This window comes from Zalophus californianus, chromosome 9 (assembly GCF_009762305.2).
Source record: "Zalophus californianus isolate mZalCal1 chromosome 9, mZalCal1.pri.v2, whole genome shotgun sequence".
In the NCBI taxonomy this organism is placed as follows: Eukaryota; Metazoa; Chordata; class Mammalia; order Carnivora; family Otariidae; genus Zalophus; species Zalophus californianus.
In genome coordinates, this window is record NC_045603.1 from 76,167,975 (window position 1) to 76,177,050 (window position 9,076).

At 43.7% G+C, this 9,076-nt stretch overlaps 1 long non-coding RNA gene across 1 annotated transcript; it reads left to right on the forward strand.

The window, feature by feature from the left end:
* The first annotated feature begins 3,613 nt into the window (after positions 1 to 3,613).
* LOC113921261 lies at positions 3,614 to 6,167 on the forward strand. The gene is made up of 3 exons (XR_003519616.1): positions 3,614 to 3,770; positions 5,768 to 5,902; positions 6,059 to 6,167. It is a non-coding gene; the product is annotated as an uncharacterized LOC113921261 (long non-coding RNA).
* Positions 6,168 to 9,076: the final 2,909 nt, after the last annotated feature.

Genomic DNA, 9,076 nt, shown 5'->3' on the forward strand with positions numbered 1-9,076 from the left:
CGAGCAGTCAAGCTCTGATTTCCTTTCCCTATCAAGAGCCAAGGGAATAAAGCTGTCAAGCACCAGCCGATGATTTGAATGAATTCTGAGGGTTTGTGGAAATGCTCACAATGAGCAGTGAGGAGCAGCAGGACAACTGGAACATGGGTGAAGTGTGTCTTTCTGTCTCCACTCACCCCTCCCTTACTAACCCCTTCCCTCTCGGAGGAAGAGACTCCCTCCTCCCCACCCGCCGCTTCAGGAGCCAATGCCCTTCCCCCTTCGTAAAAACAGCCCCCAAACTGCCTGTTCTGGAAGAAGGGCAGTGAATCATAGACTCCTATATTGAGGAGGAACTTACTCCAGGGAGGTGTCTAACCCAACTGCGTCCTTTTGTGAAATACTTGTCACTCCACATTCGGAAACCTAGTTCCACCTTTTTCTTCACATCTTGGAAAATTCTAATTATGCATTTTCCTAGGAGAAGGAAAGACGTAGCCTTTCATCTGCTGGCGTCCTTCCTTCCCCGGAGGTTGCTTCTCCTAAGAAAGAAGGGTATTTGGCGGCACCTCCAAGGAGCAGTGACTAAACGTTTAGCAATATCCTTGCATCCAGTGCACTGAAATAAGGCGGAGGCGGAGTGAACCGCGGGTGTAGAGATAAGACCCTTAGAGAGGGGCGCTGATGAAAGGGCGGGGAGGAGTGGGCCCGGTATCTAGTCAAACAAGGTTGTGAACTACAACTCTCCGTGACACCGTAAGGGCTGCAGAAAATTCCTGCATGGGAGTCAGAGACAGCCCGATATGTTGTTCGCAGCTGCATCTGGGACTCCGTCCTCCTCCTCCTCCTCCCCGACTCTCAGGGCCAAGGCTCTGGAAGAGGCTGACTGGGTGCCAGGCTGACTGGGTGCCAGGATGGAACACGTGGCCCTCCGCCAATCGGCGCATCCTCCCCCCTGCCCCGCCCCCGTCCCAGGCCATTGGGACTGGTTCAGAAAGGGGCGCGAGAGCCGAGGTGGCCGAGGTGTTACCATCCTGGAAGGAAGAATATCTCTCTCTCTCTCTCTCTCTCTCTCCCTCTCTCTCTCTCTCTCTCTCTCTCTCTCTCTCTCTCTCTCTCTCTCTCTCTCTCTCGTCTCTCTCTCTCTCTCTCTCTCTCTCTCTCTCTCTCTCGTCTCTCTCTCTCTCTCTCTCTCTCTCGTCTCTCTCTCTCGTCTCTCTCTCTCGTCTCTCTCTCTCGTCTCTCTCAGTGTGACGCCGGAGCTGCCTCTTGCACCAACTACTCAGAGCCTGAGAAAAGAACCAGCACGCCGAGGGGAGCAGTCAGCCGATCAGCCGAGAAATCTGTTCCTCCTTTATATTGTTTGAGCCCAGCGGCAGGCTTCACCTGAAACCCACCCTCATTTCCATGGGCCAGTAAATTCCCTTTCCCCTTAATCTGATTTGAATTAGTTTCTACCACTAAATACTCAGAGTCCTACCCGAGAGAATCAATATGCTTTAACACATAGTAGGTGCTCCAGAAGGTTTTGGAATGAATTTATGAATCAAGCATATGAGTATCTTTAATGTACCGGACAGGTAGCCACACACACTTAAGCCCTTCTTGGTTCCTTTTTTGAAGGAATTTCAAGTTGCTTCATATGTTTTAAAGATTTTTTTTTTGAGAGAGAGAGAGAGAGAATGAGAGACAGAGCACGAGAGGGAAGAGTGTCAGAGGGAGAAGGTGACTCAAGTTGCTTCATATGTTTTAGTTCAAAGTAGGTGAATGACAGGTATTATTTTTGTTTGAGGATGAGCAGAACTTACCATTGTGGGGCGGGGTGCAGGGGTGGGCAAGAAGGAAGAAGGACATAAACCAGAGATGTTGGGGATAAGAAAATCAGAGGACCTCCAAAGTAGGAACAGAACAGAAGCAAAATTAAAATCCCCTCCAAAGAGTTGGATGCTATTGCTCTCTCTTAAATGAAGTAATTCAGAAACAGTACAGACAACAAAATCCTTCTAAGGCTTGCTCCTTGAAAAGTATAGACTTTTTAAGGCCCTGCAAATTGTATAAACTGGTTCAGCCCTGTTAGAAATGCTTTTGCCAGCATTTGGGAAATTTTTTTTTAATCTTTTGAGCCATGTCAGAGAGGAAGAATTTCCTCTGCCCTTCAAGGTCCTTGTGGCTGGGCTAAGAATTAAATTGATATGAGACAAGGGCGCCTGGGTGGCTCAGTCGGTTAAGCAACTGCCTTCAGCTCAGGTCATGATCCCAGGGTCCTGGGATTGAGCCCTGCGTTGGGCTCCCTGCTCTGCAGGGAGCCTGCTTCTTCACCTTGCTCCACAGCTCCCCCTGCTCATGCACACGTGCTCTCTCTCATAAATAAATAAACTCTTTTTAAAAATTGACATGAGACAGAATAATAGGAAAAATCAAATTTAATTTCATGTGTAGGAGGAATCCACCCAGAAGACAGGCAAAATGAGGTCTGCGTGTCATTCTGAGCTAAAGACAAGTAGGCAGGGGTCTGGGACTTCAAAGGAAAGGAATACAATTCACAGGAAGTTGAAACAGAATAAAAGTTTGGGAAACAAATATTTACTGGGCCCAACAGACACAGTGGGATATGGGGGACTTTGATCAAACCGGCCTTGCTAAGTCCCTCCCTGTCTACCGTACCTAGTTCTTTCAAAATATAGTTATCTATGGTGATAGCTCTCTTCCTAGAGCAGGTTGCCTATCTACATTCTTTGTAGGTAAAGAGCTTTTCCCAAATCTGCTGGGTTTTGATTGCTTTTTAACTCAAAATAATCACACCAAAGTGGTCCATCTTAGGACAACCTGCCCTTGGCCCCTACACTCATGTTTCAAATACCTATGACAAGGTAGCCAGCGCAAAACTTAGTGGCTTCATACAACAATCTGCCACAACTCATAATCTTAGGAATTAATATGTGGAAATTATGCCAAAGAAGGTATAAAAACAGAGATGTTCTTTATAACTTTTGTAGCCAAAGAAAAAGAAAAAATGGGAACAACCTACATGTCTACTAATAGACAAATGACTAGTTATCACACACCAACTGATAGGAATATGAAGCCATAATAATTAAGAGGATTATGGAAAACATGAACAAATGTTGTTTGTTTGTTTTTATTTATTGTTATTTTTTAAAAGATTTTATTTATTTATTTGACAGAGAGAGAGCGAGAGAGGGAACACAAGCAGGGGGAGTGGGAGAGGGAGAAGCAGGCTTCCCACTGAGCAGGGAGCCCAATGTGGGACTCGATCCCAGGACCCTGGGATCATGACCTGAGCCGAAGGCAGACGCTCAACGACTGAGCCACCCAGGCGCCCCTGTTTGTTTGTTTTTAAAGATTTTATTTATTTACTTGAGAGACAGAGCATGTGATGGGGGAGGGTCAGAGGGAGAAGCAGACTTCCTGCTGAGCAGGGAACCCGATGCGGGACTCAATCCCAGGACTCCAGGATCATGACCTGAGCCGAAGGCAGTCGCTTAACCAACTGAGCCACCCAGGTGCCTGCCCCGTGTTTGTTTGTTTGTTTGTTTGTTTGTTTAAGATTTTATTTATTTATTTGACAGAGAGAGAGCACAAGCTGGGGGAGCTGCAGACAGAGGAAGAAGCAGGCTCCCCACTGAGCAGAGAGACCAATACTGGGCTCAATCCCAGGACCCTGGGATCATGACCTGAGCTGAATGAGCCAAAGGCAGACGCTTAACCAACTGAGCCACCCAGGAGCCCCTGAACAACATGAACAAAATGTTGCTATAAAAGGAGAAAAGGTAAAATTGAAAAGCATGTGCACTGTGATGCTAATTATATAAAAGCCTGCATGCATCTGGACAGGGTCTGGAAGAAAATATGTAGAAATGAAGATAATTGCATTGAGGTGGTAAGATTACACATGCTTTCCGTTTTCCCTTTTATTGTTATAGCTTCATAAATAAATGAAATTAGAAGAAAAGAGAATGAAAGCTTTAATTGTCAATGCTCAATATTTGGCAGGTACATATATTGAAGAGGTGCAGAGAAGACAAAGGGAACCCACTCGCTCCCTATAATTCATTCAGATTCGGACAAACCACCAGGCCAGAGGATCCACACATATTCTTTTTTTTTTTTTAATTTAAAGATTTTATTTATTTACTTGACGGAGAGAGACACAGCGAGAGAGGGAACACAAGCAGGGGAGTGGAAGAGGGAGAAGCAGGCTTCCCGCGTAGCAGGGAGCCCGATGCGGGGCTCGATCCCAGGACCCTGGGACCATGACCTGAGCCGAAGGCAGACGCTTAACGACTGAGCCACCCAGGCGCCCCATGATCCACACATATTTTTATTTATGATTAATCTTCTGCACTGATCCCTCATTTTTGGAATGCTGATTGTCATGGAAGCAATAATTATTCTATTAATCTTGCTATGTTCCTGAAGCTGTTCATGATGTAAGACTGAAAACATCTTAGGGGCACCTGGGTGGCTCGGTCAGTTGAGTGTCCAACGCTTGATTTTGGCTCAGGTCGTGATCTCACGGTGGTGAGATGGAGCCTGAGGTCAGGCTCTGTGCTCAGAGTGGAGTTCGCTTGAGATTCTCCCTCTCCCTTTGCCCCTCCCCTTGATCTCTCTCTCTCTCTCTCTCTCGCTCGCTCGCTCGCTCTCTCAAATAAATAAATAAATAATTTTTTTTAAAAAGACTGGAAACATTTTATTTATTTATTTATTTATTTGAGAGAGAGCACATGAGAGGGGGTTGGGTCAGAGGGAGAAGCAGGCTCCTTGCTGAGCAGGAAGCCTGATGTGGGACTCGATCCCGAAACTCCGGGATCATGACCTGAGCCGAAGGCAGTCGCTTAACCAACTGAGCGACCCAGGAGCCCAAGACTGAAAACATTTTAAAAAAGCTACTATGACACATAAACATAAGGTGTTGTTTTCATTTTTTTCATAAGGAATCCCTCCTACCCAGGCTTTCTAAAGTCGTCAGTGGCCATTTGGCCTGCAAATTTACCCTAAAATGCTCTGGTAAGAACTACATTAACTCTAGTCCCCCTTTTTACACTTGTGTTTGCCTGGGGATTCCATGTTTTGTAGAGGAACAGTCTGTGGAGTCTGGAATAGTCTATGCTAATGAAGCTGTAAGCAAACTTGCTGGAGTGGCCATGAATTAACCTGGGTCTCAGAGCCCAGGGACCAGCCCTCCGGGGACTGTGACACTCAGAGCTGTGAGTGACCTCCAGCCCTGCACAATCAAACCCGACCTTTGAACAAGTATTGCTTTCTAATATTACTTTAACTTGCCAGTCAATATTGTGTCTTTTTTTGAAGGCTTTTAAAGGGAGTTATTAGGGAACGTGAAAGAAAATGCAGTAAGGGTCAAAGTCTTAAAGTCGGATTAAATAATTGCAAAAAACAAATTTTAAAAATCCCTATCTGATTAGTTGGCATGACCACTAGTTGTGTTTATATAGTTAATGATTGGAGAAAATTTGGAGGAGAGAAGGGTTTAGATTACCTCCTGGTAAATTATTTTTATTTAGTTCAATTGACTTTTGGCAAGTTTAAAATAAAAAAAAAGGGTTATCTGCTGTTTGATAAATGTAACTACTGATGTTGTTAGAATTAACATTTCAGTATTTTTTCCTGAAATTTGTGTTTCATTTAACAAATGTTTACATACATACCAGTCACTGCGTGGCATTATCCTGTACTTTACAGATACTAACCAACTTAATTCTCAATAACCTGTAATGTAGTTACCATTATTGCCCTTTTCATTTTACAGATGAGGAGACTGAAGTATGAAGAGGTTAAGCAACTCATGCAAGATCACCAGCTATTAAGCTATCTAGCCAGGACTCAAACCAGGGCTGTCAGCCTCCAGAGTCCTGTATTTTAACTATTACACTGTGCTGCCTGGGTAAGATTTCCATTAGAATTCCATTTTAACAAATATAGCTGCAGAGAGTCTATAATAAAACATGTCCATCTGCAGGCGTATGCTTTCTGATCAAGTTGCAGCAGACTCCTATACTCAAAATAATTAATAAGCTTTCTCTTATTCTTGTTCATACAGCTTTGCATTAGGAAAGAGGCTCTCATGTGCAATACAGCCAACTCTTTAAGGAATTTCCTTCTCCAACTACCAGATAGTTTTAATAACAATGAGTAAAATATACCAAGCCTTTGCATGGCGTGGTGCTTGCTGATTTCATTGGCTACGCCCCCTGCCTAACCATCCCCATGAAACACTCCTGGTGTTCATGTCCCTGTGTAGTTCCTTGAATCTGGGCTGGCTTTGTTGACTCTATTAACCAACAGACTATGGCAGAAGGGATGCTGTGCTAGTTTCAGGCTTAAGTCTTTTTTTTTTTTTTTAAGATTATTTATTTATTTGACAGAGAGAGACACAGCGAGAGAGGGAACACAAGCAGGGGGAGTGGGAGAGGGAGAAGCAGGCTTCCTGCTGAGCAAGGAGCCCGATGTGGGGCTCGATGCGGGGCTCGATGCGGGGCTCAATCCCAGGATCCTGGGATCATGACCTGAGCCAAAGGCAGATGCTTAACGACTGAGCCACCCAGGCGACGTTACTTTCAAGTAGAGATCTAAATGTAAATTAGAAGGACCTAGGGCACAAAGAGTAGTAGGAAGCAAGTTCCTGATGAAGGGGATAAATTAAAAGGCACTGAGTTGGGAGGGGCTTGGCATGTTTGAAAAGCAGAAGTCCCCGGGCTAACCCACAGTGAGTGAGGGTGGAGTGGTAAGGAGATGTAGTCAAAGAGGTAAGGAGGGAGGAGATCATGTTCGAACCCTAGTGGAGTTCGGATTTTATTCTATGTGTGATGGAAGGCCGTCAGAGGCTTTTACACAGTATGGTGATGTGCTCTAATGTGAATTCTTAGAAAAATAGCAGTGTCAGTCGTGTGGAATAAAAACGTCAAGGGTACCAGGGTGGGGCCAGGGAAATCAGTTAGGCAAGTCTTGCAGTAGTCCAGACAGTAAGTGAGTGGCTTAGACTAGGGAAGTGGTTCTCAAAACGTGCTCTCTTCATTCTGGGAGTTCCTCAGAAAGTTCCGTGTCGAGTCGCCATATGACCTAGCAGCTCTGCTCCTAGGTACGTACCCAAGAGAATTGAAAACCTGTCCACGCAAACAATTGTACATAATATTCGTCGCCAACATTACTGATGATAGCCAAAAAGCAGAAGCAAACCAAATGTCCATCAACAGATGAATAATTAAAATGTGATATATCCGTGGAATGGAATATTATTCAGCCTCAAAAAGAAATGAAGTATGATACATGCTACAACATGAACGAGCTTTGAAAATATTATGCTAAGTAAAAGAAGCCAGAAAGAAAAGATCACATATTGTATGGAGTCAACTTTTACAAAGTGTCTAGAATTAGCAGATTCATAGAAAAAGAAAGAAGATTAGTGGTTACCAGGTGATGCCAGGGACTGGTATGGGGGGGTGGGTAATGCCTGCAAATGGATGATGAAAATGTTCTGGAATTAGCTAATAGTGATTGTTGCACAACTTTGTGAATATCCTGAAAACCATTAAACTGTATAGCTTATGAGGGTGAAGTTTATGGTAGGTAACTTCTATCTCAAGTTAAAAAGAACATTAAGAAGTGTGGCCTGAGGACCTCTAGGAATCCCTAAGACATACTAGTGGGTCTGCAAGTCAAAACTATTTTCATAATAACACTAAGACATTATTTGCCTTTCCTATTCTCATTCTTTCATGAATGTAGAGTTTTCCAGAGGCTACCTGACAGGTGATACATTGAAGCAGAAGTTATTGAATGCAGAAGTAGATATGAAAATCCACACTTTTTTTTTTAAGCCAGACATTAAAGAGATTGGCAAAAAACCTAAAGCAATGCCATTCTTCTCACTAAATTTTTTTTTGGAAAGTATGGATACTTTGGGCACCTGGGTGGCTCAGTTGCTTAAGCGACTGCCTTCGGCTCAGGTCATGATTCTGGAGTCCCGGGATCGAGTCCCACATGGGGCTCCCTGCTCAGTGGGAAGTCTGCTTCTCCCTCTGACCCTACCCCCTCTAATGCTCCCTCTCTTTCTCTCTCTTTCAAATAAATAAATAAATAAATAAACTCTTTAAAAAGAAAGTGTGGATACTTTAATTATATATATATATACACACACACACGTATATTTATACATATTTTATATTAATATTGTATGGACTTGATATTTTTAAATGAATACATATTTTACATTTGTTGAAGCCCTGAGTTCTAATATGATGACAAGTATTAATATAACCCACATAAACAAAGGTTTTTGGAGTCCACAATACTTTCCAAGAGTGGAAAGGGATTCTGAGACAGAAAATTTGAGGATTACTAAAGCTAGGATGATAGCAATGTAGGTCATACAAAGTGGCCGGATTTAAGATGTATTTGAAGGTAGACCCCATTACTGGGAGGATATTAGTGGTGAGCGGAAAAAAAAGAATGGAAAACGACTTCTGGTCTGGGGCCTAAGCAAATGCGGATGGTGGTGCCATGGGCTAAAATGGGACAAACTGTATGAGGAGGAGGTTTGGTAGAGAAAATTGTGTACTGGAGATTTAGATGTCTGGATATTGAAGGATGATCTTACTTAATCCTACCACCACCCTGATGAGTTAGATATTATCTCCATTTTATAGATACAAACACTGTGACTCAGAGTTTGCCTAGAACACAAGTGATGGAGTCCGAGCTGAACCAGGTCTGACTCTGAAATCCACACCCATTTCAGTTGCCCTAATTAAATTCATCAAAACTCCCAAACAAGAGAAAATAATGAAGGGAGTTAGATAAAAGTGATACTTCAGATATGTAATAACCAGTTTGACACCCTGAAGGCTGAAACAGAAGGTTTATCTGTGAGATGGAAAGCTGGCAAACCAGGGTGGAGGGGACCCAATGGGCACCAAAGATGGCCAGCTGGAGTTGCTCACCAGAACCCAGGCCTGCTCTAGCTCTGAGCGGGAGAAGCCAGGGGTTGAATGGGAGAAAGAAGGAGGGTGAAAGTGGGTAGTGGTACCCACTTTTTCAGAAGAATTTTAGTATTATAAGA